Source organism: Balaenoptera musculus, chromosome 10 (genome assembly GCF_009873245.2).
Source record: "Balaenoptera musculus isolate JJ_BM4_2016_0621 chromosome 10, mBalMus1.pri.v3, whole genome shotgun sequence".
NCBI lineage: Eukaryota > Metazoa > Chordata > Mammalia > Artiodactyla > Balaenopteridae > Balaenoptera > Balaenoptera musculus.
In genome coordinates, this window is record NC_045794.1 from 77,479,050 (window position 1) to 77,505,298 (window position 26,249).

The 26,249-nt window shown below is 38.7% G+C and overlaps 1 protein-coding gene across 2 annotated transcripts in view; it reads left to right on the forward strand.

Annotated features, from left to right (window-relative positions):
• Positions 1-26,249, forward strand: part of CRADD (CASP2 and RIPK1 domain containing adaptor with death domain) — a 252,213-nt gene that overhangs the window by 42,632 nt on the left and 183,332 nt on the right. The window lies entirely within an intron of this gene.

Genomic DNA, 26,249 nt, shown 5'->3' on the forward strand with positions numbered 1-26,249 from the left:
ACAATCCACCCAGAATATTGTGAGAGAGAAGGAACGCAACTCCTAAACAACCCCTGGCCGGGAGACCAGGCCTCCTGGATTGTCCTCTCTCCCCCCACTGGCCCTGTCCTCCAGGAGGTTCTCGCGGTGTTCTGGTGGGGTTTGCAGAGCAACACACACCCCTCATGTTCTGGCCCGTGGCTGCTCTGAACTCATCCCCTGCTGCTCAACAGCCCCAGCCCCAGCCCCTTCCTGTTCCTGGAGACATCAGACACATTCCCTCCCAGGGTCCCTGTGCTGTTGACTTTTGCTCCTCTGCGCGATGGACTCTTCTACCTGCTGGAATCTGGTGGAGGGAATTCCTTACCTCCTTCAGGTCTCTGCTCAGTGAGGCCTTCTCTGAGCATATGCCCCACGAATGCAGGCCTGGTCGTTCCCCATCCTGCCAGGGCCCAACACCCTCCAGATAACACGAAGAGTCATTTTGTTAAGTTGTCCCCTCTGCCAATTCCACTGAGATTTTGATTAGGATGTGGGGGGGGGGTCTTAGGTATTTTATTGGAATTGCATTAAATATGAATTTGGACAGAATTAGCCATTTTACAATAGTTTAGACTCTCTTATTGAAAGAATGTGCTAAGTATGTTAGTTTCCCAGGCTGCTGTAACAAAGTATCACAATGGGGTGGCTTAAAATAAGAGAAATTTATTCTCTCACAGTTCTGAGGCTGGAAGTCCAAAACCAAGGTGTTGCCAGGACCATGCTCTCTCTGAAGCCTCTAGAGAAGGGTCCTTTGTTGCCTCTCTCTAGCTTCTTGTGGTTGCCTGTAATTCTTGGAGTTCCTTGGCTTGTAGCTGCATCATTCCAATCTCTGCCTTTATAATCACATGGTCATCTTCCTTCTGTGTGTGTCTGTGTCCAAATTTCCTTCTTCTTATAAGGATACTAATCCTTGGATTAGGACCCACCTAATCTAGCATGATTTCATTTTAGCAAAGACCTTATTTCCAAATAAGGCTATAGTCACAGGTTTCGGGGAGACATTATATAGGTGGGCACTATTCAATCCAGTACAGTAAGTCCCTCTCTTTTTATGTCTTTGTGGCTGTTTGGGAAGGGGATAGATACATAGTTTTTTAAACCATCATATTTTTGAGCTGGTAATTACTATGAAAGGAATGCATTTTGGATAGTGGAGGTAGAAGACCCCCACCAGATTCCTACTAAGCTCTCCTGTTAGTAGACATGAGATTCCCATCAGTAGAATCAGAAAGAGATTGTTAATAAAGACAGGATCATTATTTCTACTCTGCAGAGGACTTGTTCTTTTGTCCTTTTCTGTTATTAGATAACTATGTATTTTTTGATCAGATAAATTCTTTTTTGACTTGGCACACAGAACTGACTTTCTGGGCTGACCAGAAAGGACACGTAAATTAATTTTAGTGTGAGTTAATCAGACGGTTCAGCAGTAGGTGGGGCAGACCCAGGCATACGGAACTGACACCTCAGGTGATGGAAGAGCAGCAGTGGGAGGAGGGAAGAGGGATTCTGAGAGAAGAGGTTGTTTCCATCTCAGGTTCTGTAGCCATTCATTCAGCCTCCAGGCAGAGAGAGTAATTGGATGCTGAGAGTAGTGACAAAAACACATGCTTGACTCTGACACTTAGTAATTGACCTCTGGGTAAGCATCTTATTGTCATTGAGGCTTAGTGTTCTCATCTGGAAAATGGGGCCCTAATACCTCAGAATGTGGTTGTTAGAAGTTTACGAGATAATATAGAGAGAATTCCAAGTACAGTGTCTGGTCCCTGACAGGTGTTTAAAAAATGTTAGTTCCTTCCCCCAAACACTCCTCAATCTTTTCCCTTTCCATTGGAACGTTAAAAACAATGGGCAAGAAAATGAATGCTACAATTTTCAGGGAATGTGAATATCTTGATATTACATTTACAATTCTATTTCTCGTTATATCCTAGCCATGTTTCTTTCAGTTATTGCCAAGTCGGGAACACAATTGGCAATTAAATTGGTGCATGGGTATCTGAAATGCAAGGAAAACCAATCAAGGAAAACATGCTTTGCTCTTTCATTCTTGTTCTTCTGCATTTTAGCCCAAGCCTTTTACTTTCTCAAACTGTCTCACTTTGTCACGTATCCGGCTCCTAGAGCGTAAGCAGGTGGTGGGTAGAGGTAGTCCCCTTTGTATAGAAACATTTATAGTGTCTATTCCCAGAGTTACATGGCACATTTTCACTTTGTTCCTCTTGTTCTTTCACTCCGCTTTCACACTTTTGCAAAACAGCTGCTGTTGTTAGCTCTTCTAAGTACCCTTGTGAACACTGGGAATCGTCCTATTGTCAAAATCTTTGCAGCTGGCTCCTGGCTAGTATTTCGTAATCCATTCTGAAAATTTTAATAGCCCTTAGTTTTTCATGTCAGTTGTGTTTCCTGTCTTACAGATAATTGTGAGTCACCGTCAAGGCTTGGTTGGCCCAACTCTTCCCTTTTTCACGTGACTTTAAGACGTGCTGGGAATTCAGATTCCTAAGGCTGATAGAAACGAATTCTTTTCTGTTTGGTGTTACAACTTTGCTCAAAGACATTATTATTTATTCCACTTCTAAGCATTGATTTGTCCTTGAAATCTGTGTGATTTATCCTTCTGATATGCGTGGGTGTTTTCTAAATTTTCTTCTTTTTTTATTTCTTTGTGAATGATTCTTAAAGAGCTTTGGACTTTTGAGTGGGTACCAGACTTTTCAATTTCACGGACCAATGAGAAAGAAAACAAAAAAGTTGAGGACTGAAATCGTGTTGCCAACATTTTATTTTGCCAGGAGTATATATTTGAAAAAAACAACCCACCACTTTCTACCATTGTCATTTCATAAAAGAACATTTTAACATCAAAGCAAGTAAGGAAGTAATCCTGCAATAAATGAAAGTCTTTTAAGTGGAATGCATTTTAAAAAAAAACTTGCTACATTGTCCTTTTTCTCTTTTTGCCTGGATCCAGTGAAAATCTCTACAAAGACATGTGAGAACTGCTGCCTTCAGAGCCTGGTCTATAAGCCTCTCACATGGTGGCTTTGAGCGTTTTCTGTTACCTTCATTGTGTCAAGGTTGCTCCTACCTGGCATTTTCCCCTCACGCTCCAGCAGCATTCAAAGACCTCTCCTTCTGGCAAAGGCTTCACTGCCACACTGGACAGCCTTGACTGTCAATTCTGCGAGGCTAAACGTCAAAGGAGCTGGTGGTAGAGAAAGCCCAGCAGAGGCGGCAGCTGTTAGCTCTGAGGACACGGAGCAGCTGTCTGCTGTCGTTCCAGAGCTATCTCATCATTTATTGTGCACAAAGGTGGCTTTACAATTCTCCATCCTTGTTCTTCTCCCCCAGCCCAGGAGAACCCAATGTCTTTCATGGTGCCATGACTCAAGATCTTTGCCATTTGTCTTCCTTTCCTTCAGGGCTTTCAATAGTTTTTTTGTGTCATAGACTAGAGTGTTTCAATGTCAAATACAAAATGCAGGCCTCCACAGAGCAAGGATTCCTACCTTTTGCCTTTGATTAGATTTTCTTTCTGAATTCCAAATAACAGCCTCTGCAAAATTGGGAAGAAGATGAAGTGTCAGGTGTGGCTGGACTTTCCTCTCCGCATTCTCCAATTCAGTTCCATCCTCCTTTCCTCCTGAGAGCTGGTGACTTTGTGCTGTCATTTGCTCTTCCTCCAGAGGGCAAGTAATCTGATAAAACCACTCATAGTAAGGAGCTAGAAGCGTAATTTCCCCCCTGCCGGATGTTCTTACACACTGTGAAGTAGAAAGAGAGCTCACCTTTGGAGTCTGAATGAGTTAATTCCAGCCCTGGCTGTAGTTGCTGCTATGGGACTTGGGCAATTGATATAGTTTCTCTGAGATTCTGTTTCTTCATCAACAAAATGAGAATGATAATCGTGTCTATCTCACAGGCTTGATGTCAAAATTAAACGCGATTGCGAGTAGTCAAAATACTTTATAATCTGAAAAGTGTTTTGATTGTTTGTTAGTCTTTTCCTTGGGTTATAAACAATAGAAACCTACTTGAGCTAGCTTGAGTAACGATACTGGGTTTGACCAAGTCTCATATAAGGCAAGATTGAGGGCCTGTGGGAAATCAAGAGGTTCTCTTCCTCTTGGAGATCCTTCTAGTGTTCAACAGTATCTTCTGCTCTCCTTCATAACGCCCAGTTAAGTTGTATTTCCAAGCCCTCCTTACTTCTAGGTGGAACTATGTGACTGTGGGAAGAAGTGATATAGGCCTCTTCTAGGCCTGGTTACAAAATGTCCCATGTGATTTTCTATGTTCCCTCCCTTCAGTATTGGGATGGGGTAGAATGATGCCCAGGGACTCTTGAAACCACAAGACTGTGGAGACATGAGATGAGATGAAAACATCCTGGGTCCCTGAGTCACCACTTGGAGAAAGCTGCACGGGAGAGCCACCCAACCAAAAACATTAGTGTTGAACTTTGTGTGAACAAGAAATAAACTTGTATTGTGTGCAGTCACTGAGATTTGGGATTGTTTCTTACAGTAGTTAGTCTAACCTAATACACCGTATCTTGAGTCTGCTTCCCCCTACCCGCCCAGGCATCATTTATTTCCCTTGCTGCACACCAGCTTTCTCTGCCTTCTCATTCATCACAGTGGAAAATGGCCACCAGCAAAAGCAACCAAGTTGACCCCTCTTCTGTTCACGAGAACGGCTTGATCGCAACTAAGACACATTTCATATTTCAAATTCCTTTGAGAGAACTGAGTTAAGTCCAGCTGGTTTTGGGTGCTGATCCCTGAACCAACCCACATGTGATATCTGTGAGGATAAGGAGGAGGGGCACTTTCCAGAAAGGCAGTGCTGGGCAGCCAACTCCAAACATGCTTACCACAGTGCTCTATACTTGTGATAACATTTTAAAAAAGGAACATGGGAGGAGTGGAGACATACTTTTCTTCTTACATACCCCCCAAAAGAATGAGTCTCTAAGGAAGGCTTGGCTTTTCAGTCATCAGGTAATGGTTTACTTCTTGGGGCAGGATAGCCTTTCCCAACTGCCCTCAAACAATATTGGTTTAATGTAACAATATTGCCCATCCAGTGTCATGAGGCACTGGGTTAGGGGCTGCATGTTCTGCACCACACCAGGCATGATGACCACGCTAATATCTGCAGTAGGTAAGGGGCAGGAATCATTGTCGGGTGCATTGGTACTTCAAGTGGGATGCAACAAAGTCCATAAAGTGACCTTGGGATGGTGTCGTAAAAGATGGCAGACAAGAATAGGAGTTTGATTCCTTCCAAAGCACGGAATGAATATCACAAAACAAAAAAGTGGCTCACAGAAATGTCTGCTTTTCCGTGTAAACAACTCTCCATATCAATGTCACCTCCCACCACCTAAAAGGTAAAAGTCAAGTTTCTGAGGTGGCGCACAAGGCCCTTGGTGAATGGCTCTTTCCAGCCTGACCTCCCAGTAGGTCCTCACACACTCCATCCACTAGCCTCTAACCACACTGAACCAGGAGCATTTCCCTGAGAGGATCATGTTCTCTAAAGCCTCACTTTTCAATGTATGCTTTCCCCTCTGCCTGAACTATCCCTTTACCCTTACCTACAAAGAATCCTGCCTGATGTCAGGACTCAGCTCCAGCACACCTTCCAGGACTAGCAACCCCTAGTTAGTGTTAAGCCATCTCTCTTTCCTGCTCCATTGTAATATCTAAATATGCCTTGTTTTTTTTAAACGACATTTTTTCTAAGTGTGAAGATCAAAAAATGTTAATGCTACCAACTTTGAAAAGTTCAAATAAGCCCAAAAAACAAAATAAAAATCTCCCATCATCCCACCCTTCAGGGGGAATATATGTGCAGTACACACACACACACACACACACACACACACACACAAAGCACACAACACATGTACATATACATATAATTTCCAAAAATATTTTGCTTTTGTACTTGCTTTTCCCTCTTAACAAATGTATCATGAAGTTCCTATTCATCTACAATACAATTTTTAATGAATATGTAATAACTTGTGGATATCCCATAATTTATTTGAGCAAACTTATTGTTCGATGTTTATGATTGTTTCTAATTTTTCATTGTAGTAAATAATTCTGGGATGAATAACCTTGGATGTAAATCTTTGCATATCTCTCTGGTTATTTCTTTAGGATAAAAACCTAGAAAGAGAGTTACTGGGTCAAGGGGTATGCAAAAAAGATCCAAAGGCAAGAAAGCAAAGAGAATTACTGTCTTGGGTCCCTTTCTCAGAAAGAGGAAAACTTTCCCAGGAACCCTCCTCCCCAGAAGATTACTCTTTTGTCTCAGGGACAGAATTGCATCATGTGTATATGCAGAAACCAGATACTGGCAAGGGAAGGGAGACTACCTTTGGCTTAGACCACCCAGATGTAGCCTATCACACCCAATACCTCAAAAAAATGGCCTTCTGTTATTAAGGAAGATTTGAGAGTAGCTGTTTTATTTCACATATTGTACAAATATTCATATCCTTTCAAAAGTGACTGTGTTTTACTTTCTGAACCCTACAGAGCCCAAGGCTGTGTCTGCCATATAGTCAGCCCCAAATGAAGACTTGTCAGATGAATGAAGCCTACATATACATGTACCTATATACAGTTTGGTGTGTGTTTTGTAGTAATAAGTAAGAACAGGTGGGAGAGTGGTTCACCGTACAATTGACCTCTAGAGACTGGATAGTTGTGGGATATAGACTCAAGGCAGCCTGGGAACAGAATAAGAGATTTTCCCAGGACATATCAGCCAGTTACATCCAAAACTCAGCTTACTTTTCTACTAGTTCAATGTATTTTCCATTGGTCAGCTTTTGAATCAGTTTTACAATGACCATTACAATTCCATCCTTATTTAAGCCAAAAGAGCTTTGGTGGGCTATGGAGAAAAATATCCATCACCTGGAGAAATAAAGCAACCCAGATATTAATTATAGAATTGTTCACCTTGACAGAGATCCTTATGTGAATGAGTCCTTGTATAATTATTATTAGAATGAATTTGCAGTTAGAAGAAGTTGTCATGGTCTCTTAAGGCTAGAGTTACAGAATTCTGAAGAGCAATAGAAAGAAATATCGGTCTATTGTTGAAGAATTAATATGGTAAGTCATCAGTTTGAATCCTGAGGTTTATGGGAACTGAATAAGTGTTTGTGTGTAGGGGGCACTGCTGTAAGCTTCTTTTGACAATGGAAGGCTTGGAAATTTGTCTTACAAACCCAGGACCTTGCGTGAGAAAAGTGCAAGTTTTAAAATTTCTTGATTAAAAATAAAAAAGGAATTTTTTTTTTTTTGGTTTAGGGACAGAAGTTAAGAACAGCCTTCTAATGGAGCCTTAAATAAATGAACCAGGCTTCCTTTTTTATGTGGTTAATGATCTACATCAGCACAGTCATATATTAGCATCATCTTCCAAGATGATGAATAATTATGCACCCTTTGGTCCATCAATAACTGACTACCTCTGTGTCTCTATTCCTGCTCTGCAAATAAGTTCATCTGTACCATTTTCTAGATTCCACATATATGCATTAATATAAGATATTTGTTTTTCTCTTTCTGACTTCACTCTGCATGACAGACTCTAGGTCCATCCACATCTCTACAAATGAGACTTGTGGACACAGGCAGGGAACGGGAGGGCGGGATGAACTGGGAGATTAGGAATGACATATATACACTACCATGTGTAAAATAGATTGCTAGTGGGAACCTGCTACATAGCACAGGGAGCTCAGCTCAGCTGTCTGTGATAACCTCGATGGGTGGGATTGGGTAGGTGAGAGGGAGGTCCAAGAGAGAGGGGATACATGTATACATATAGCTGATTCACTTCATTGTACAGCAGAAACTAACACAACATTGTAAAGAAATTATACTCCAATAAAAAAAAAATAACCAACTACCTAGTTACCAACCTTCCTGTGAAAACAGTTATTTAGATGTGTAATTATTGATAATGCAATTAAATTGATTTTACAATAATTTATCTAAATCTAACAGTTTTTATGGTCTGCTTTTTAAAAAAATAAACCATAGGGAATGAATGCATCAAATCGCTCTTTCTTAGCTTTACTGGGATTTTTCAATAATTAAACATTGAAATGACTTTTGCCTGAAGGAGATATGGACTTTTCAAGGTTGTGTAATTGATTATGAAATTCAATAATTGACTGCAAAGTTCTATAATCCTCCATCATCCAGAGATGAGAGCAATCAATGACAAGCTGATGAGAATTAATGAGTGAATTACAAAGTGTTAAGTGTTAAAATTCATTGGCACTCAGGTGTGTGAAGAGATTATAGAAATGCGCTGGTAAGAAAAGAGCCATATGATTCTGCCACCACTGTCCTCTCCTTGCCTCACCCAGACAGAGTCTCTTGAGCGTGGGTAGTCATCCCCAGAGCCCAAGCCTTGCCTGCTCACTTTGATATAATGTTCAGAGGTGGAGGATTAAGTTAGGACTGATGTTATGGACTGAATGTTTGTGTGTCCCTCCTCCTCCACCCCGTACTCCCAAATTCATATGATGAAGCCCTAACCTTCAATGTCATGGTATTTGGAGAAGGGGCCTTTGGGTTAGGCTAGATCATGAAGGTGGGTCCTTATGATGGGATTAGTGCCCTTATAAGAAGAGAAAGAGACAGCAGAATGCTCTGTTATGTGAGGACACAATGAAAAAGTGGCCAAGAAGAGAGCTCTCACTGGGAATCCAATTGGCCAGCACCTCAGTCTTGGACTTCTCAGCCTCCAGAACTGCAAGAAATAAATGTCGTAGGTTTAAGGCACCCAGTCTATGGTATTTTGTTATGGCAGCCTGGGCTAAGACAGACTGAGATCTAGGCTTCTGAGGATTTGATGAACAAATTGGACTTCTCAGGTGTATTGTCCCATGAGTATACCTTCCTTTGTATTAATATCTTTCCTCATTTTTATTAGCAACCTTATCACACTTCATCAGCACTTATAGAATATGCAATTTGGCTTCATTACTTTATTGCCTAAGTATTTATTAAACATATACTAATGTAGCCACTCTGGCCTTCGGCTTTGAATAAGATATGAAGGTAACTAAGCATCAGTCATTGCAATTGAGAATTTACACCTCAGTTTACACCTGAGTCGTAAAAAAATAACTGACAATAGAGGACTGTGAACTAGGTGCTATGGGAACCCAGGGAGTGCGACTTCCAGAGCATTCCAGGAAGGCTTTCAAGAGGGGTGACTTTTGAGTTTTACTAAATAACAAAAATGCATATGAAAATTAATATTAACACTCTAAATTATGAAACATATTAAACATACAGAAGACACAGAAAATACTATAACGGACATCCGTATATCCACTACTCAAATGAAATACAAGTAAGCTTTGTTTTAGATAGCTCCCCCTTACTCTTTTTTTTTTTAATTTTTAGAAATAAAATGCAATAGTTACAGGTTAAGTTCCATCCTTCAACCCTTTATTTTTTCCTCATCCGGAAGTAATATCTATCCTGAAATTGATGAGTGTCATCATATATATTTTGCAATGCTTACTACATAGGTGAGTGTGTATACATGGAATTGTTATATGTATGTTTTAAACACACTTCATAGTGTTCTTCTAAAATTTGCAATCTTGTTGTTAGCACATGTTTTTGAGATTTAGTCACATATAGATAGGCTATTCCTCTACTTTTTCTGGGGCTGCTGTGAATCAGTAATGAAATAAACTTTCTTATCAATATCTCATGTGCATTTGAAAGAGTATTCTCTAGTTTAGATGCCTGCAAATGGAGCTTTTAAACACCATTTTAAAGAAATTCTCAGACTATGTTTTAATCATTTCAGGAAAGTGTTGTTCTAACCCATGGAACTGCTTCATCACTTGAACACAAACTGCAGTATGAATCTTGCTGGTAACAAAACAACACAATCATTATTTATTCAGGCTTCCTATATGCCAGGCACTGTTATATGTGGTATATATGAATTACTTCTTTCATATATAACTTCACTTGTTCTTTTTTTTAATTTCAACTTTATTTGTATAACAAAAAGCTTTCATTTTAATGAAGTCCAACTCTTTTTTTTTTCATGGATCATGCTTTTGAAAAATTTATCACTGTAGCATAAAATTTCCTACCTTAAGCATTTTAAAGCATTGGTCCCCAACCTTTCTGGCACCAGGGACTGGTCTTGTGGAAGACGATTTTTCCACGGATTGGGGGAAGGGGGTGGGAGGGTTGGGAGTGGGGATGGTTCGGGAGGTAATGCTAGTGATGGGGAGAGATGGGGAGCGGCAGATGAAGCTTCACTTGCTCACCCACCACTTACCTCCTGCTGTGCGGCCCGGTTCCTAACAGGCTGTGGACTGGTACTGGTCTGCGGCCTGGGGGTTGGGGACCCCTGTTTTAAAGTATACAGTACAGTAGTGTTAATTATAAGCACATTGTTGTGCAACAGATCTCTAGAACTTTTTCATCTTGCAAAACTAAAACTCTGTACCCATTGAACCAACAGCTCCCCATTTCCCCTTCCCCAGCAGCCCTTGGTAACGACAGTCAGCGTTCTGTTTCTATGCATTTGACTACTTTAGATACATCAGGTAAGTACAGTATTCTGTTCTGTGATTGGCTTATGTCACTTAGCATAATGTCTTCAAAGTTTACCTATGTTGTAGTGTGTGACAGGATTTCCATCTTTTTTAAGGCTGAATAATATGGCATTGTATGCAAATACCACATTTTGTTAATCCATCCCTCTGCCATTGACATTTGGGTTGCTTCCACCTCTTGGCTATTTCGAATAGTGCTGCAATGAACACGGATGTGCACATATCTCTTTTAGATCCTGTTTTCACTTCTTTTCATATATACCCAGAAGTGGCATTGCTGGTCGTATGGTAGTTCTATTTTTAATTTTTTGAGGAACCTCCATGCTGTTTTCCATAGCGGCTGAACTATTTTACATTCCCACCAACAGTGCACAATGATTCCAATTTCTCCACATTCTCACCAGCACTTGTATTTTCTGTGTTTTGGAGAGTTGCCATCCCATCAATGTGAAGTGGTATCTCATTGTGGTTTTGATTTGCATTTTTCTCATGGTTAGTGACCTTGAGCATCTTTTCATATGCCTGTTGGACATTTGTACATCTTCTATGGAGAAATGTCTGTTCAAGTCCTTTGCCAATTTTTTCTTTTTTTTCTGATTTTAATTAAAAAAATTTTTTTAATACAATTTTAAAGATTACACTCCATTAACAGTTATTAATATTTGCTATATCCCCCCGTTGTACAATACATCCTTGTAGCCTATCTTACACCCATTAGTTTGTACCCCCGCCCTTATATTGCCCCTCTTCCCTCCCCACTGGTAAACACTAGTTTGTCCTCTATATCTGTGAGTCTGCTTCTTTTTTGTTATATTCACTAGTTTGTTGTATTTTTTAGATTCCATATATAAGTGATATCATACAGTATTTGTCTTCTCTATCTGATTTATTTCACTTAGCATAATGCCCTCCAAGTCCATCCATGTTGCTGCAAATGGCAAAATGTCATTCTTTTTTATGGCTGAGTAGTATTCCACTGTGTGTGTGTGTGTGTATATACATATATACATATACATATATATGTATGTGTACATATTGTATTCCATTGTGTATATATATATATATATATATATATATATATATCACGTCTTCTTTATCCATTCATCTGTTGATGGACACTTCCATATCTTACCAATTGTAAATAATGCTGCTATGAACATTGGGTTGCATGTATCTTTTCAAATTGGACATTTATATATCTTCTTTGGAGATTTGTCTGTTCAAGTACTTTGCCCATTTTTAAAAAAACTGGGCTATTTGTTTATTTTGTTACTGACTTTCAGGGGTTCTTTGTATATTCTGGATATTAACCGTCTATCAGATATATGGTCTGTAGGTATTTTCTCCCATTCCATAGGTTGCCTTTTCACTCTGTTGATTGTTTCTCGTGCTGCATAGAGGTCTTTAAATCTGGGTAGTCTCATGTGTCCATTTTTGCTTTTGTTGCTTGTGCTTTTGGTGTCATATGAGGCAGATCTTGAGCTGATTATAACACAGTGACTAGAATTAGAATCAAGCTTTCCAGAAGTTAGCTCTCTCATAAAACAATGTTGGGGAAGTGGGTTCTGTGCTCCAATTTGAGATGGCAGTTTTATTTCCTTACTGGGGTCTCCTTTTTCTTCCATCCTTACCTTCAGGGCCTGCTACCAGCTGTTAATCAAGACTTTCATGGTTTGAGGTTCCATTAAATTGGGTCTTGAGGACAGAAATTTAGTTTAGGGACAAGTTAAGAAACCTGCCTGAACCATAATGAGCCACCTACAGAGCTGGACTTGAACTTAATGTGGCTACATTGCCCCTGCTCTAAACTACCTCATGCACCACGCTTCAGTCACTGAAGACCCAAGTAAGAAGAGGGGCCTTGGGATGCTTATCATGGCAACAGTTATTGAAGGCTTCCTACATATCAGGCACAGCTCCTTAAATCCTCACACAACAACCCTATTCAATTATTAGCCCATATTACAGATAAGGAAACTGAGGCACCAAGGAATTAATTTACTTGCCCAAAGCCACATGTTTGTTTTTTTTTTTTAAGTAGAGGGAAGGATTATTTATTTATTTATTTATTTATTTATTTATTTATTTATTTTTGGCTGTGTTGGGTCTTCGTTTTGTGCGAAGGCTTTCTCTAGTTGTGGCAAGCGGAGGCCACTCTTCATCGCGGTGCGCGGGCATTTCACTATCGCGGCCTCTCTTGTTGCGGGGCACAGGCTCCAGATGCGCAGGCTCAGTAGTTGTGGCTCACGGGCCTAGGTGCTCCGCGGCATGTGGGATCTTCCCAGACCAGGGCTCGAACCCGTGTCCCCTGCATTGGCAGGCAGACTCTCAACCACTGCACCACCAGGGAAGCCCCACCACATGGTTTTTAAGTGGTGAGGAGGGATTTCAATCTCCAGAGTCTGGTCTCTTAACCATTATCTTCCCCTGGGTGAAGGGAGGTGCCTCACCCACATTTCTGAAGTGTTCCTGAAGCCTTGTTTGTCTGGGAGTGAGGTCCACCTGGGTTAAGAGCCACCTCTGCAAAGTTCAGTCAATCCTGGGCTCCTGGGAACACAGAGAACAGGCTGTGTTGAGATTTGAGCTCCAGACAGTCCCCGGCTTTGCTGCAGGAACTGTCCAGGCAACTACTCAGTTGCTTGATGACAATTTCTCTTAGGCATATCATATGTTCAAGCCAAAAAGTAGGGCTGGCTACATGATCTACAGGGCTCAGGGCAAAATAAAAATGCAGGTCCCTTTGTTCAAAAAGCCAGAAAAAAAGTGCCAGTAAATTTGTTAAAATATATAGCCCTTTCCTTCTTTCACAATCTTTCTCAACATGTCATGATATTTTTTGTGTGCTATTTAATGTCTTTCTAAGTAAAGAAAATTTTAAATTATTAACATAAATCTTACCATTCATCTTTACATCATGCAATGCCAGTTTTAAATGCAAATATCGGAGCATTTAATTCATGTGTGGAATCACAGAAATCACGCAACTTACATTTCGTATCTCCTACATGCATATGTGTTTTGTTCTTATCATAACTGTGGAAATGCTGCACAAAACTGAACTAACTCAATTGTTTTTATTTCACTTCTTAATATGCACACTTTCTATCAACACTCTATGGAAGCTGGCAACTTTCGTAATGTTATATTTGCTTTGAGTCTCACTAAATTTCCACACATCGTGGGTCTGAAGTTTTGTGTGAATGGGACAGCAAGGAACCATGAGCATGCATTCTGTGCATGTCTTATCTGTTCACATGCACACTCTATCGTCCCATTAGATTTCACTTATAAAACACAAGTTCAAAGATGAAATATTATGAATTTCAAGAAAGTGACAGTAGAGCATTAAACTAAGCGTGGGGTCCTTCTGATCAGAGCATGAGGTGGTGTGTGAGTATACATGTCTCATGCTCAGGAAGACCACCTTGCTAGAAGGAACTTCAAGGCTTCCCTGAAGCTCACCCATTTGCTTCAGTGGGAATACATAGGCCAGAGCAAGGTGACTTCCGGCACCTCCTACATCAACCAGAATTAGGTCCATATTGAGCCTCTGATGGAAACGCATGACATTCCTAATTATCCAACTCTAAAATTCAGAGCTGGAAAGGGCAGCTCTTAGCTCTTTGTCTCTCTTTTTTTAATGAAGCCTGTGTTTTTAAATATAGGAAAACACAGAATACTGTAACGAACTTCAATTAATTTCAGAACAAATCACTGTTAATATTTTGTTTTTTCGAAGCCTTTTTTTTTTTTTAAATTAAAGAACTGGGACATTTTAGGTAAGAATGAAGTAATCTTTATCCTCCACCCCCAATCAAATTCCACACTCTCTTTAGAGGCAGCCATTACCGTGAATTTGGTGTATATCCTTCCAAGCCATTTAAAAATATTTTTACTTATATATAGTAACCATAAACCAGACAGATTTTTCTGTATACGTGTTTGGTTATTTCCTTAAGATTTATACAGTGGTATCTTATAATACATATTATTCCGCAACTTGCTTTTATCCTCATGCAACGTTGTATTTTTGAGATCTATCTTAATATATAGTACTAGTTTACTCCTATTAAATGCTATAGCGCATTTTATGAAAGTGCCACGTTTTAGTTATTTACTACCCTGGTGGATGCTATAGTTGTTTCCAGTAGTTCACTGTTGTAAACAATTCTGCAATGAACATGTTTTTTGCACATGTGAGAGAGTTTCTCTAGGATGGGATGTGCCATGTGCCAAAGTGCTCTCCAGAGAGGTTGTACTAACGTACTCTCACACTGGCTGTGTATGAGAGTTTGCACTTCACTGCATCCTGGACAGTGCTGAAGAGTGTTAGAGTGTTTTCATTCTTTTCCCCACATTTTATGGACTCTAAAAACCTCAGGACTTGGGCAGAAACAGTTCTAGAACCTAGGACTCCTCATTCCCAGTGCAGGGCTTAGGAATCAGTTTAAATATTAACCGTTTATGCTCTTTTTCCTCTACTTTGAACAACACTTTCAGAGACATTTTAAGATAATTGACAAAGTCCTGGGCCTGGAGTTTGGCTTTTGCCCTGACACTCCCCCTCGCCCCAAGTCTGGTGGTGAGGGGATGCAGCCAATCTATCCTCCATTTCAAAAGCCTCCTGAAAACACGACTGCTTGTCCTGCTGTGTTTTTCTGAGTGTGTGTGGTGAACGGGGGCAAAGGGTCAGGGGTGAAATTATATACTGTTATTTGAAGAGTCTGGGGTACTTTAAGACAGGGCTGGAGATAAAATTCAAGGAACAGTTGAATTTTAAAAGTTTCATCAGAATAGGCTCAGGCGTTATTAATGCAATTGAGGAGAAAGGTTGTTTGGATAGAGATGCTGAGCAATTCAAATCTGGAAGGTTGATGTGACTTTGCTAGTATGAAAACAGCCTGTGCTTTTAGAGATCAACATATTTATTTCTATACAAATCATGTATCACACTACAGAACTCATTGTTCAAAGATAATATACATAAAAAGAAATCCTCCTTCCTTTACCCTGTTCAGAGGACTTTCTGTTGGCTGAAAGGGTGGAAAGGATAGGTATTCATCCACAAAGGTTTATAGGCATGAATTAAAGCTTAAGTCTTTTCCCAGAGGAACACTGGCCTGGAATTAAGCCCTGCATTTATGAATAATGCAGAGAGACACCAGGGAAAAGGGCAGCATGATGGGTGGGTCTTTGTGTAGCCACATTCGATGAAGCTCTCCTTTACTTAACCCAGACCTGGGTTTGTTTACTCACGAGCTAATTAACCTTTAAGCCTTAGTGTTCTCATCTGAAAATGAGGATAATAATAATTCTGACTTCACAGGACTGTTGCTGACAATTAAAAGAGATAATGCATTTGAAGTGCCAAGCATATAGGAAGCACTCGATAAATGCCAGCTTTCCTTATTGTTAGTTTCTACCCTCTCTGAATTCTTAAAAGGCTTTTGGTGGAGTGCCTCATCATTTAGTTTGCTACAGTTTCTTCTAAGTTAATCGTATCTCTCTTATGCATCATTGATCTTATGAAGGAGATAACTGTCTTAATATCTAAACCTGCACCTTTACAATGTATAAAATGTGTCTAAAGATATTCTTTTACATGTCTTTTGAATCTCCCACTTGCCCAGCCCACAGCTGAACACAGATGAGGCACTCTACAATATGTACTGATGGATTGATGGTTCTTTGTCGGCGAGATAATCCCTCTAGAAGTTACTGCAATGATTGTGAATCAAAGAGCTTCACTTTTTTTTTTCAAAGAGCTTCACTTTGAAGAGAGCACAGTGCATTTTAAAACATCCTAAAAGAAAGCTTCTCATCTTGACAATTTTTGTCTGCTAGATTAAATACAAAATGATTATTAATCCTTTTTTTTATGGGAGCACTCTGGTGAAGTTAAAAAGTACCTGTGGCACACTGTCCCTTTTTGAAGAGGAAAACACAATACTGTAAAGGTTCGTGGAGCGCATTGCTAAGCAACAGAACCAGGTCTGGACTGCACAGGAGTAAAAATTCTTTGTTCAGTATGATGAAGAATTATGAAATGGAAAATCCTTAATAGAATCTTACCTGCAACAATAACACTCATTATTTTTCAAAGCACTAATCAGCAGTTGATAACTAATTTTCATGGGAGTCTCTAAAAATCACTCACAGTTCTGTTCTCTGAGTGAAAGAGTTCAGCAAGAAGGTTTTGAATATTCATTTTTATGGAAGACATGGATCTGTCATCTGGATTTCAACTCACCATTCCCTGTGTTCTAGGATTAATCTAGGATTATAAAAATCCATCTCAAGTAATTTCAATACTGCTTAATCTTGATGGAAATGTGTTTATCACATAATTTAAAACAGTGGTCTCCAGACAGCATCACCTGGGAACCTGTTAGAAATGCAAAATCTTGAGCCCCATCCATCCCGGGTCTACTGGATCAGAGAATCTGGGGTCAGGACCCAGCGCTCTGCTTTCCTCCTGGTGATTCTGATGTTGTATAAAGTTTGAGAACTTAGAGAATCAGGATAACTGTGTGAAACACATAAAAGTAGACAGCGAAGAGTTAAATTCAGTTTGGCACTAGTGGATCATCTTGAACCACTGTTGAACTGTTGGACCATTTTGAACTGGGAATAAAATTATAGTTGTAACTCAGAAAGTAACTGCAGAGAAAAAAAGCACATGTAATGGAGGAGAGTCTTCAAGGTAGCTTTCAATTACTTCCTGCTGAAATTGGAGCCAACTATAAACGCCTTCCACCAGTTGCATCTGTGACAATCAATGTTTGAAGAGTTTATTTACCAAGAATATATAATAATTTTTCTATTATTTTTCCCCAGAGACATGAAGGAGACATGATGTCCATTGCTTATTACATGAGAGATTGGTAACCTGAAATGTTTTAAACAAAATATAAAGTCTTGAAAAAAATATGTGCACATCAATATCATAAGCTTGGCATAATCTTGAAAGTTTGAAGTCGTGAATATTAACTCAGGAAAAATGACTGAAAGGGTTATTGCTCAGTTACATATTGAGAACTAAATTTGGTAAATGATGTAATTTCATTCTATCAGCTACTAGCCCTGCAGCCACAAGTCACTTTACCTCTCTGTGCCTCCTTTTCTACTTTTGTGAAATAAGAGGTCATTTCTTAGTTCCTTTCCATTTCCAGAATTTTGTTATTGTATAAATAATGCACATTCTGTGAAATATCTCACATTTTTTTTCAAAGAGAGATATGCACTAGCTCACTTGACCTTTACGAGAACTAGGTCCTTCTGTACAGTAAAAGAAATGTTTAACTTTGTAGACCTGAATCTTAGAAAGCATGTAACAATCATTGTATAAGTTCTGCAGAAGGTTCAGACATTTAATAATTAACTAACTTGGAAAGTGCTGTTTTGGATAGTGTCTTGCTGTGCTTGCAGGATGTGTATCCTAGGAAGAATGTTCTTGTGTAGCCAAGACTTGATCTCCATGTGCTCTCCAAGTGAACACTGTCTCTGTTACCTTCCAGGAGAGGGACGTGAGCTCTAAGTTGAGGCTAAGCTGCCCTGACCTTACTCTCCTGGGTGAATGTTCCCAGGGAACCTGGCCCATCTGAAGGGAGCATAGTATCAGCAGGCAATCTAACCTAGGTTGGGACTTAGGTCTTTGGGATAAGACTGATCTGTATTTGAATTCTGGCTCTGCCACTTGGCTAGTTGTACCTACTTCATAAGGTTGTGCAAGGATTGAACAAAACTAAATGAGATGGTGTGTGTAAAGAATGTCCACAGTTCCTGGCATATGTAAATGTTCAATAATTATTAGCTTTAAAAGTTAAGGTTAAAACTGTTGAGGGAAACTGGAAAATTTAAATTGGGTCTCAATGAATATATTACTTTACTTAAAAACCTGTGTTGTTTTGCATTCTGCTTGTTTTTCATGTTCAAATGCATTTTAGGCTTATTAGCTAATTTAGTCATTGACTTCTTAATTAAAGAACTATTTATTGAGCACCTATATGTGTCACATTCTCTTGTAGGCAGTAGAAGTATGACAGCAAACAAGAGAGCAAAAGTGTCTGCTCTTATGGATGTGCATTTTAATGGGGAGAGATGAAAATACTCCGCTTCCCAATAAACAAACAAATAAATAAAAAATTAACTGGTAGTGATAAATGCTAAGAAAAAAAATAAAACAAGGTGATGTGCTTGAATCTGGGAGCAATTTTAGATCAGGTGTTCAGAGAAGGCTTCTCTAAGAAGGTGACATTTAAGATGTCACCTGAATAACAAGATAGAGCAAAGTTCTGGAGTCTGTGCAAGATATGGTAGTGATTTATATGAGGGTAGTGGTGGTTAGAATGGAGAGATGTGATTGGATTAGGAGATGTTACAGTGATAGAATCAGTAGGACTTACTAATGGATTGGATGGGAGGTGTGAGGGTAAGAGAGGAATCAAGGATGACTCCTCCAGTCTTTGGCTTGATGGGATGGTGGTACCATTTACAGAAGTGGAGCAGGTTGGGGAGAAGTGGGTTGGGGGTAAGAAGAGTCCAGAGCCTAGATTTGGAAAGATTAAATTTGAGTTGCCTATTGAACTCCAAGTGGAGATGTCAAGTAGACAACTGGATACATGAGGACAGGACTAAACATTTGGGAGATTTTTTTACCTTTGCATAATATTTAATGGAGTGGGTTGGTTGAGAATACTTAGGGAAAAGAGTACAGTTAGAAAAGAGAAGAAATTCTAGGAGCATTCTTAAAATTTCAGGTACTTATGACTCATAACAAAATCTTATAGTAATAACATATAACCCTTGTAAAGTTTGCTACATAAAAATGTATTGAGAGGAATTTTTGACTTTCTTATGTTCTTTAGTATACATAAGTGGGAAACAGAAAGAAGTCTGGTTGTGATACACTGGTCTTATATACATTCATTTGATCCATATTTCTGAGTGCCTACTGCAAGGTACCATATTATGTACTATGTGTAAAATGAAACCAATAGAACAGTCCTATTGTTAGTCAACCATATTTACTGAGCATATGCTGTGTACATACTACTAGATGATTTGAGTAGAGACCACAAAAATGGAAAATCAATTCTCTGTCCCTAAGAGAAGACAGTCTAAAACTGCCACTCAAAAGGAGAACAAACCACTCAAAAGTCATAAGGAGAGTGTGTTTCCTTTTCCTTTTGCTTATCTGATGCTCTTAGGCCATTAGGAGAAATCTATGTAGGCCAAATGAACTTGGTGAAGTAGGCCACAGTTCATAATCCATTTTGTCTTTTCCCCTCCCTTCTACTTCTGGTCAATGGAGAGCTTCCCTGGGTGGAGAGAAGCTTATTTTAGCCCATGTCATACTTCTAGTTGACTGGTCCTCCAAGCATCCCAGCATTCATATTCTCATTATCTGGGGAGAAGAGACATAAAGAATCCATCAGCACTTGTAATGGCTAATTTCTTTGCCCTATTAACTCAAACACAGTTTCCCTGAAGAACAGTTCTAATTTGTTCAAAATTCTATACTTCCTGTATAGCTAGTGGATAGAGTGGATGGATTGGATGCATGCCCACTTATCAGTGCACATGGGAAGGAAGGGAAGCACCCTCTTCTGGGCTAATGGTTGTATTTGCTTTATGAAGATCCAGCCTAACCTTTTGGAGGCTTGTTACCAGAAAGAACAGTCTAGCATCAATTATGCTGAAACAAAAATCATTATATTTAGTAGTCATTGTCTAATTTCTAAGTGGACTTTATTAAATAAATCCAGATAAAAGCTTAGTTCATTCAACTACATGGTGCATTTGCTGATAAATCATCTGCGCAGACTCATGATGATGTAGTTCTGTTTGGAAAGAAATTCTCAGTACAGTAAAGTCCATGTGAAGTTTTTTTTTGTCGTCAGTGTGGCCAACTGGTAATAGAAATACTTAGGGTTTTTTTTGGTGGGGGGCAAAATAATTTCTTTGTGCTTTATGATGTCGAATTCTGTGGTCTCAGCCAAATACTTGGCCATATGCTTAAACAGGTTCAAACATTTTGTTGTTGTTCATTGAGAAACATTTTGATCCTTTTGCTGATACCAGCACAGCTTGCTTCTGTGTCATTTTGCTTGAACAAGAATGGAAGGTTAGCTACTAAATTGTTCATCACAAAATGTTGAAAATCCCTTTATATATTCTATCTGAAGTGTATGGATTTCTCTTCAATCAGTGATACATGATGTCATCCCAGTAGATAGTCAGCAGAAAGAAAATTCAGCTATTAAATTTTGCCATTCAGAATACTTATGTTCGGTTGTTAGCTGGTACTTGAGAGGGTCTAAATGGCATCCATTTACTGGTCTCTTTCAGTCACTGCATTTGGTTATATCACCAGAAAGTCGGTACCTAGACTGTATTATCTTGTGCTTTATAGTGGGTCAATACCGAGAATCTACATTTGAAGAACATTCTGGTATCTTCTACAAAAGAACACAGGAAAATCATAGTTTATTAGTTTATTTGATGTTCCTTATGTAAAGAATCATATGATAAATTCCTTCTTGAAACTAGTGTCAGAGACATATTAGTCTCTTTGGATGACTCAGTATGTTTTCTTTCTTTGAGAGATAGGAACTATACAACACAAATGGTTTTCATTTTTTATTGTGAATGCCAGGAAACTAAGAACTTATTTTAGCAAGTCCTAATATCTTTAGGTATCCTAATATTTTAAATTCTCAACTTGTTTCTTATCCATCTTTTAAATGTGTGTAGTACAGTTTTATACCTACTGCAATATTTTGGGGGAAGAAAAATAGGAGAGGTCACCTCCTCAAAGAGGCTTTTCTCTGAAGACTCCATTGAAATCAGCTCCCCTCCTCCAGCCCCCTGGACTGGTTTTTCTTATCAAAGCACTCTTCCTTTATTGCACTTACAATAATTTGTAATTATCAATTTTATTTGTTTCCTTATTTATGTTTGTTTCCTTCTCTAGACTCTAAGCTCCAAGAAGACAGAGATCATATCTCTCTTTCAGTCTGTTAGACCTAGTTGACCCTAGCACATAATACATGCTCAATAAAAACTGATTGCTGTCAAATTCTGGTAAATTGCAATCATCCTAGTATTATCAATCACTAAAGTTTCATAGCATAAAACTTCAAACATATAGAAATATTGTTGGGGTATTAAATTAGCATACAATAATTTGAATAACAATGTATTTGGCCCTGTTAAAAGGTTTGCAGTTTAGGCTTCTGTGAACCACTCCAGGATTTTTACAATAAGCAATAGTTCACCTAAGATCGAAATGAGATATCAGAGAACTGAAGGAATCATTAGAATTCATAACTTAGTAAAAGAATAATTAATTAGTGCACATGATTCAGGTAATATTATCTATAGCATAATACCTATATTAACGGTTGTACAGAAAGAGGGGATAGCATGGCTGCATATTCCAAGTGTAGTTTTAGGATTTCTAGTTACAGGGACAGATGCCTATATTTCCTTTGGCAAATTCTGTTTTTTTCTTTTCTTGGGGGAGGAGTACAGGGCAGGGGGCTACATGGGATTCCAGTTGCACATCAAGGAAATAACGAAGATGAAATGGGAATAAGAATTTAGCCCAGAAGTCTTCATATCTTCCTGATGATGGGAAAGTCCTTTGCCATCTTCCTTTTCTACTTCTTTCTTCTTCTCTTCCCTCCCTCGCTCCTTCCCTTCCTTTAGTTGTCATATCTCCTTCGTCTGTCTCCAATCCGGGACAGTTTCCTAGTCCTTCCTGGTCTTTCATGACCTTGACACTTCTGAATAGTAATTTTGAGATATTTTGTGGAGGGTCTCTCAATTTGGGTTTGTCTGATTGATTCTCATGAAAAGACTAATATTATGGATTTTGGAGAAGAATACCACAGAGGTGATGTGCCCTTCTTGTCACATCGTATTGGGGCACATGATATCAACAGAACTTCTTTTTTCTACTGGACTATAGTTGATTTACAATATTGTGTTAGTTTCAGGTGTATGGCAAAGTGATTCAGTTATATATATTGTATATATATTTATATATATGTATATATATATATATTCTTTTTCAAATCCTTTTCCATTATAGGTTATTACAAGATATTGAATATAGTTCCCTGTGCTGTACAGTAGGAACTTGTTGTTTATCTATTTTATATATAGTAGTGTGTATCTGTTAATCCCATATTCCTAATTTATCCCTCCCTCCCCTTTCCCCTTTGGTAACCATAAGTTTGTTTTTGAAATCTGTGAGCCTGTTTGTGTTTTGTAAATAGGTTCATTTATATCATTTTTAAAAAATTAGTTTCCATGTATGAGTGATATTATATGATATTTGTCTTTCTCTGTCTGACTTACTTCACTTAGTATGATAATCTCTAGGTCCATCCACGTTGCTGCAAATGGCAATATTTCATTCTTTTTTATGGGTGAGTAATATTCCATTGTATATATGTACCACATATTCTTTATCCATTCATCTGTTGATGGACACTTAGGTTGTTTCCATGTCTAGGCTATTGTAAATAGCCCATAGCTGCTGTGAACATTGGGGTGCATGTATCTTTTCAAATTAGAGCTTTTGTCTTTTTAAACAGGACTTATTTTTGATGTTAACCTTGATTACTTGGTTCAGGGGGTGTCTGCCAGATTCTTCTGCTATAAAGTCTTTTTTTCTTTCTTTCTATACTCTGTTGGTTAGAAGTGTGTGACTTTTTGTCTCTAGCTTTATTGAGGTATAATTGACAAGTAAAAATTATATTTACATTTACAATGTGATGTTTTGACATATGTATGCATTGTGAAATGATTACCACAATCAAGCTTATCAACGTACCCATCACCTCACATAGTTATCTTAGTTATCTTTTGTGTGTGTGTGTGTGTGTGTGTGTGTGTGTGTGTGTATGTGTGAGAACCTTTAAGATCTACTCTCTTAGCAAATTGCAAGTACACAATATAGTATTATTAACAATAATCACCAGGCTGTATATTAGATTTCCAGAATTTATTCATCCTGCATAGCTCAAACTTCATATCCTTTGTCCAACATCTCATTTCCCCCACCTCCCAGGCCCTGGCAACTACCATTACACTCTCTGCTTCTATGACTGACGTTTTTAGTTTTCACATGTAAGTGAGATCGTGCAGTATTTGTCTTTCTGTGTCTGGCTTATTTCACTTAGCATAATGTCCTCCATGTTCACCCAGGTTGTAGTATATGACAGGAGTTCCTTTTTTTTTTTTTACTTTTCTTTTAGTTAAGCTTTTATTTTTTTAGAGCAGTTTAAGATTCACAGCAAAATTGAAAAGAAGATGTAGAGATTTCCCATATACCCTCTGCCCCACACATGCACAGCCTCCCTCATTATGGACATCCCCCACCATAGTGGTCCATTTCTACAACTGATGAATCTATATTGACACATCATAATCACCCAAAGTCCACAATTTTACCTTAGGTTTCACTCTTGGCATTGTATGTTCTATGGGTTTGGACAAAGGTATAATGACATGCATCCATCATTATGGTGTCATACAGAGTATTTCTACTGCCCTAAAAATCTCCTGTGCCCCCTTCCCAACCCCCTGGTGAATACCAATCTTTTTGTTGTCTCCACAATTTTGTCTTTTCTAGAATGTCATATATTGGGATTATACAGTATATGGCTTTTTCTATGGGTTTCTTTCACTTAGTAATATGCATTTAAGGTTCCTCCATGTCTTTCCATACTTGATAGCTCATTTCTTTTTAGGGCTGAAAAATATTCCAGTGTCTGGATGTACCACTTGGTTGTTTCTAAGACTTGGCAATTATGAATAAGCTGCTATAAACATCCGTGTGCATGTTTTTGTATAGACATAAGCTTTCGGCTCCTTTGGGTAAATACCAAGGAGCATTAATTGCTGGATCATATGATGACAGTGTATTTAGTTTTGTAATGAACTGCCAATCTGTTTTCCAAAATGTCTGTACCACTTTGCATTCCCACCAGCAATGAATGAGAGTTTCTGTTGCTCAACATCCTCACCAGCATTTGGTGTTGTCAGAGTTCTGGATTTTGGCCATTCTAATAGATGTGATTTCCATCTTTTTTAAGGCTGAATTATATATATACAATATATATATTATGTATTATATAAATTTATATTACATTTCTTTATGCTGAATGATATTTATATCTCTCTTTCTATGTTAATATGTATCACATTTTCTTTTTCCATTCATCTGTCATGAATACTTAGGTTGATTCCATATCTTGGCTATTGTGTGTAATGCTGCAATGAACATGGGAGTGCAGATATCTCTTTGAGACACTGATTTCATTTCCTTTGTATCTATAACCAGAAGTGGAATTGCTGGATCACATGATAGTCCTATTTTTAATTTTTGAGGGCTCTCCATACTGTTTTCCATATGGCTATACCATTAGAAATGTGTGACTTTTTTTTAAACTCAAGAGTTTAAGGGTATTTTATTTAGTCTCCAAACATATGGGATTTATGGAAGCTATTCTTTTGTTAAAATTTCCAATTTTATTGTAAAATGATAGAGTACGTAGTTTGTAGGCTATTGATTTTTTGAATTTATTGAAGTTTCTTTGTGAATTAATTCATGACTTATTTCTGTAACTGTTTCACACGTGCTTGAAAAGAATCTGTTTTTCTCCATGGCTTAATTTCCACATCTATGAAACAAGAAGAACCAAAAATGTCCAACTCCTTTGATTTTTGTTTTGGAGGTTGCCAAACCAAAGACCCAAATGAAAGAAAATACAACACTTGTTCTTTTTGACTCTTTGGCAAACTCACAATGGGTATATCTTGACACAAGAGAGCACGTAGGGGACAGAGAAAAAGGAAAATATCTGTCCTTCCTGAAAATAGATTTGTTACCACTGAGTAACAGGTGCTTAATCCTCGGTGGGGGCATAATTCCAGCCTATGGAGAGGGACCAGATGGAGTGGAGGAGCAACCACCTGTGTTAGTGATTCTCATCTGTGTTTGATTCCTTCAGGACCTGCTGGCCTTGGATATTTATAAAAGTGAAGCTGAGCCTTTGGCGTGCTACTCAGACTATCATTATATGCTAGGGTGGGGTGGTGTTCCTCCAACAGGCTGATTGATAGCAGCTGGCTAGCCAATCAGAGAGCCAGCCTAGTCACTTAGGAGGCAGCATGGATGCTTACCTCAATTTTCCGAAAGGGGAATTTGATGGTCAAGGGCTTCACCTTATGGTTTTAGGTGAGACCCTTAATAGCCAGCCTCTCAGGTTCTTCACCATAAGATCTCCATGAGCCTCAGCTCCTGCACTGACTCTTCTCATGCCTCTCTCACTCTCTTCTCTTCTGTGAGCTCTCATGGAACCCACTGTTGGCTTACCACCTCCTCCTGGACATCATCAGCAATGTCTCCTTCTCTTTCCTAGGAGATCTCAAGCCTTTCCAAATACAACGAGTCATTAAGAAGCATTTTTAAAATAGGTAGTTTTATATGGGTGTTTTTGGTGTTATTTGTTTCAACTTTGCTATTTGTTTGAAAGTTATCAAAGTTTACAGTCAGAAAAAATCCTTTTTT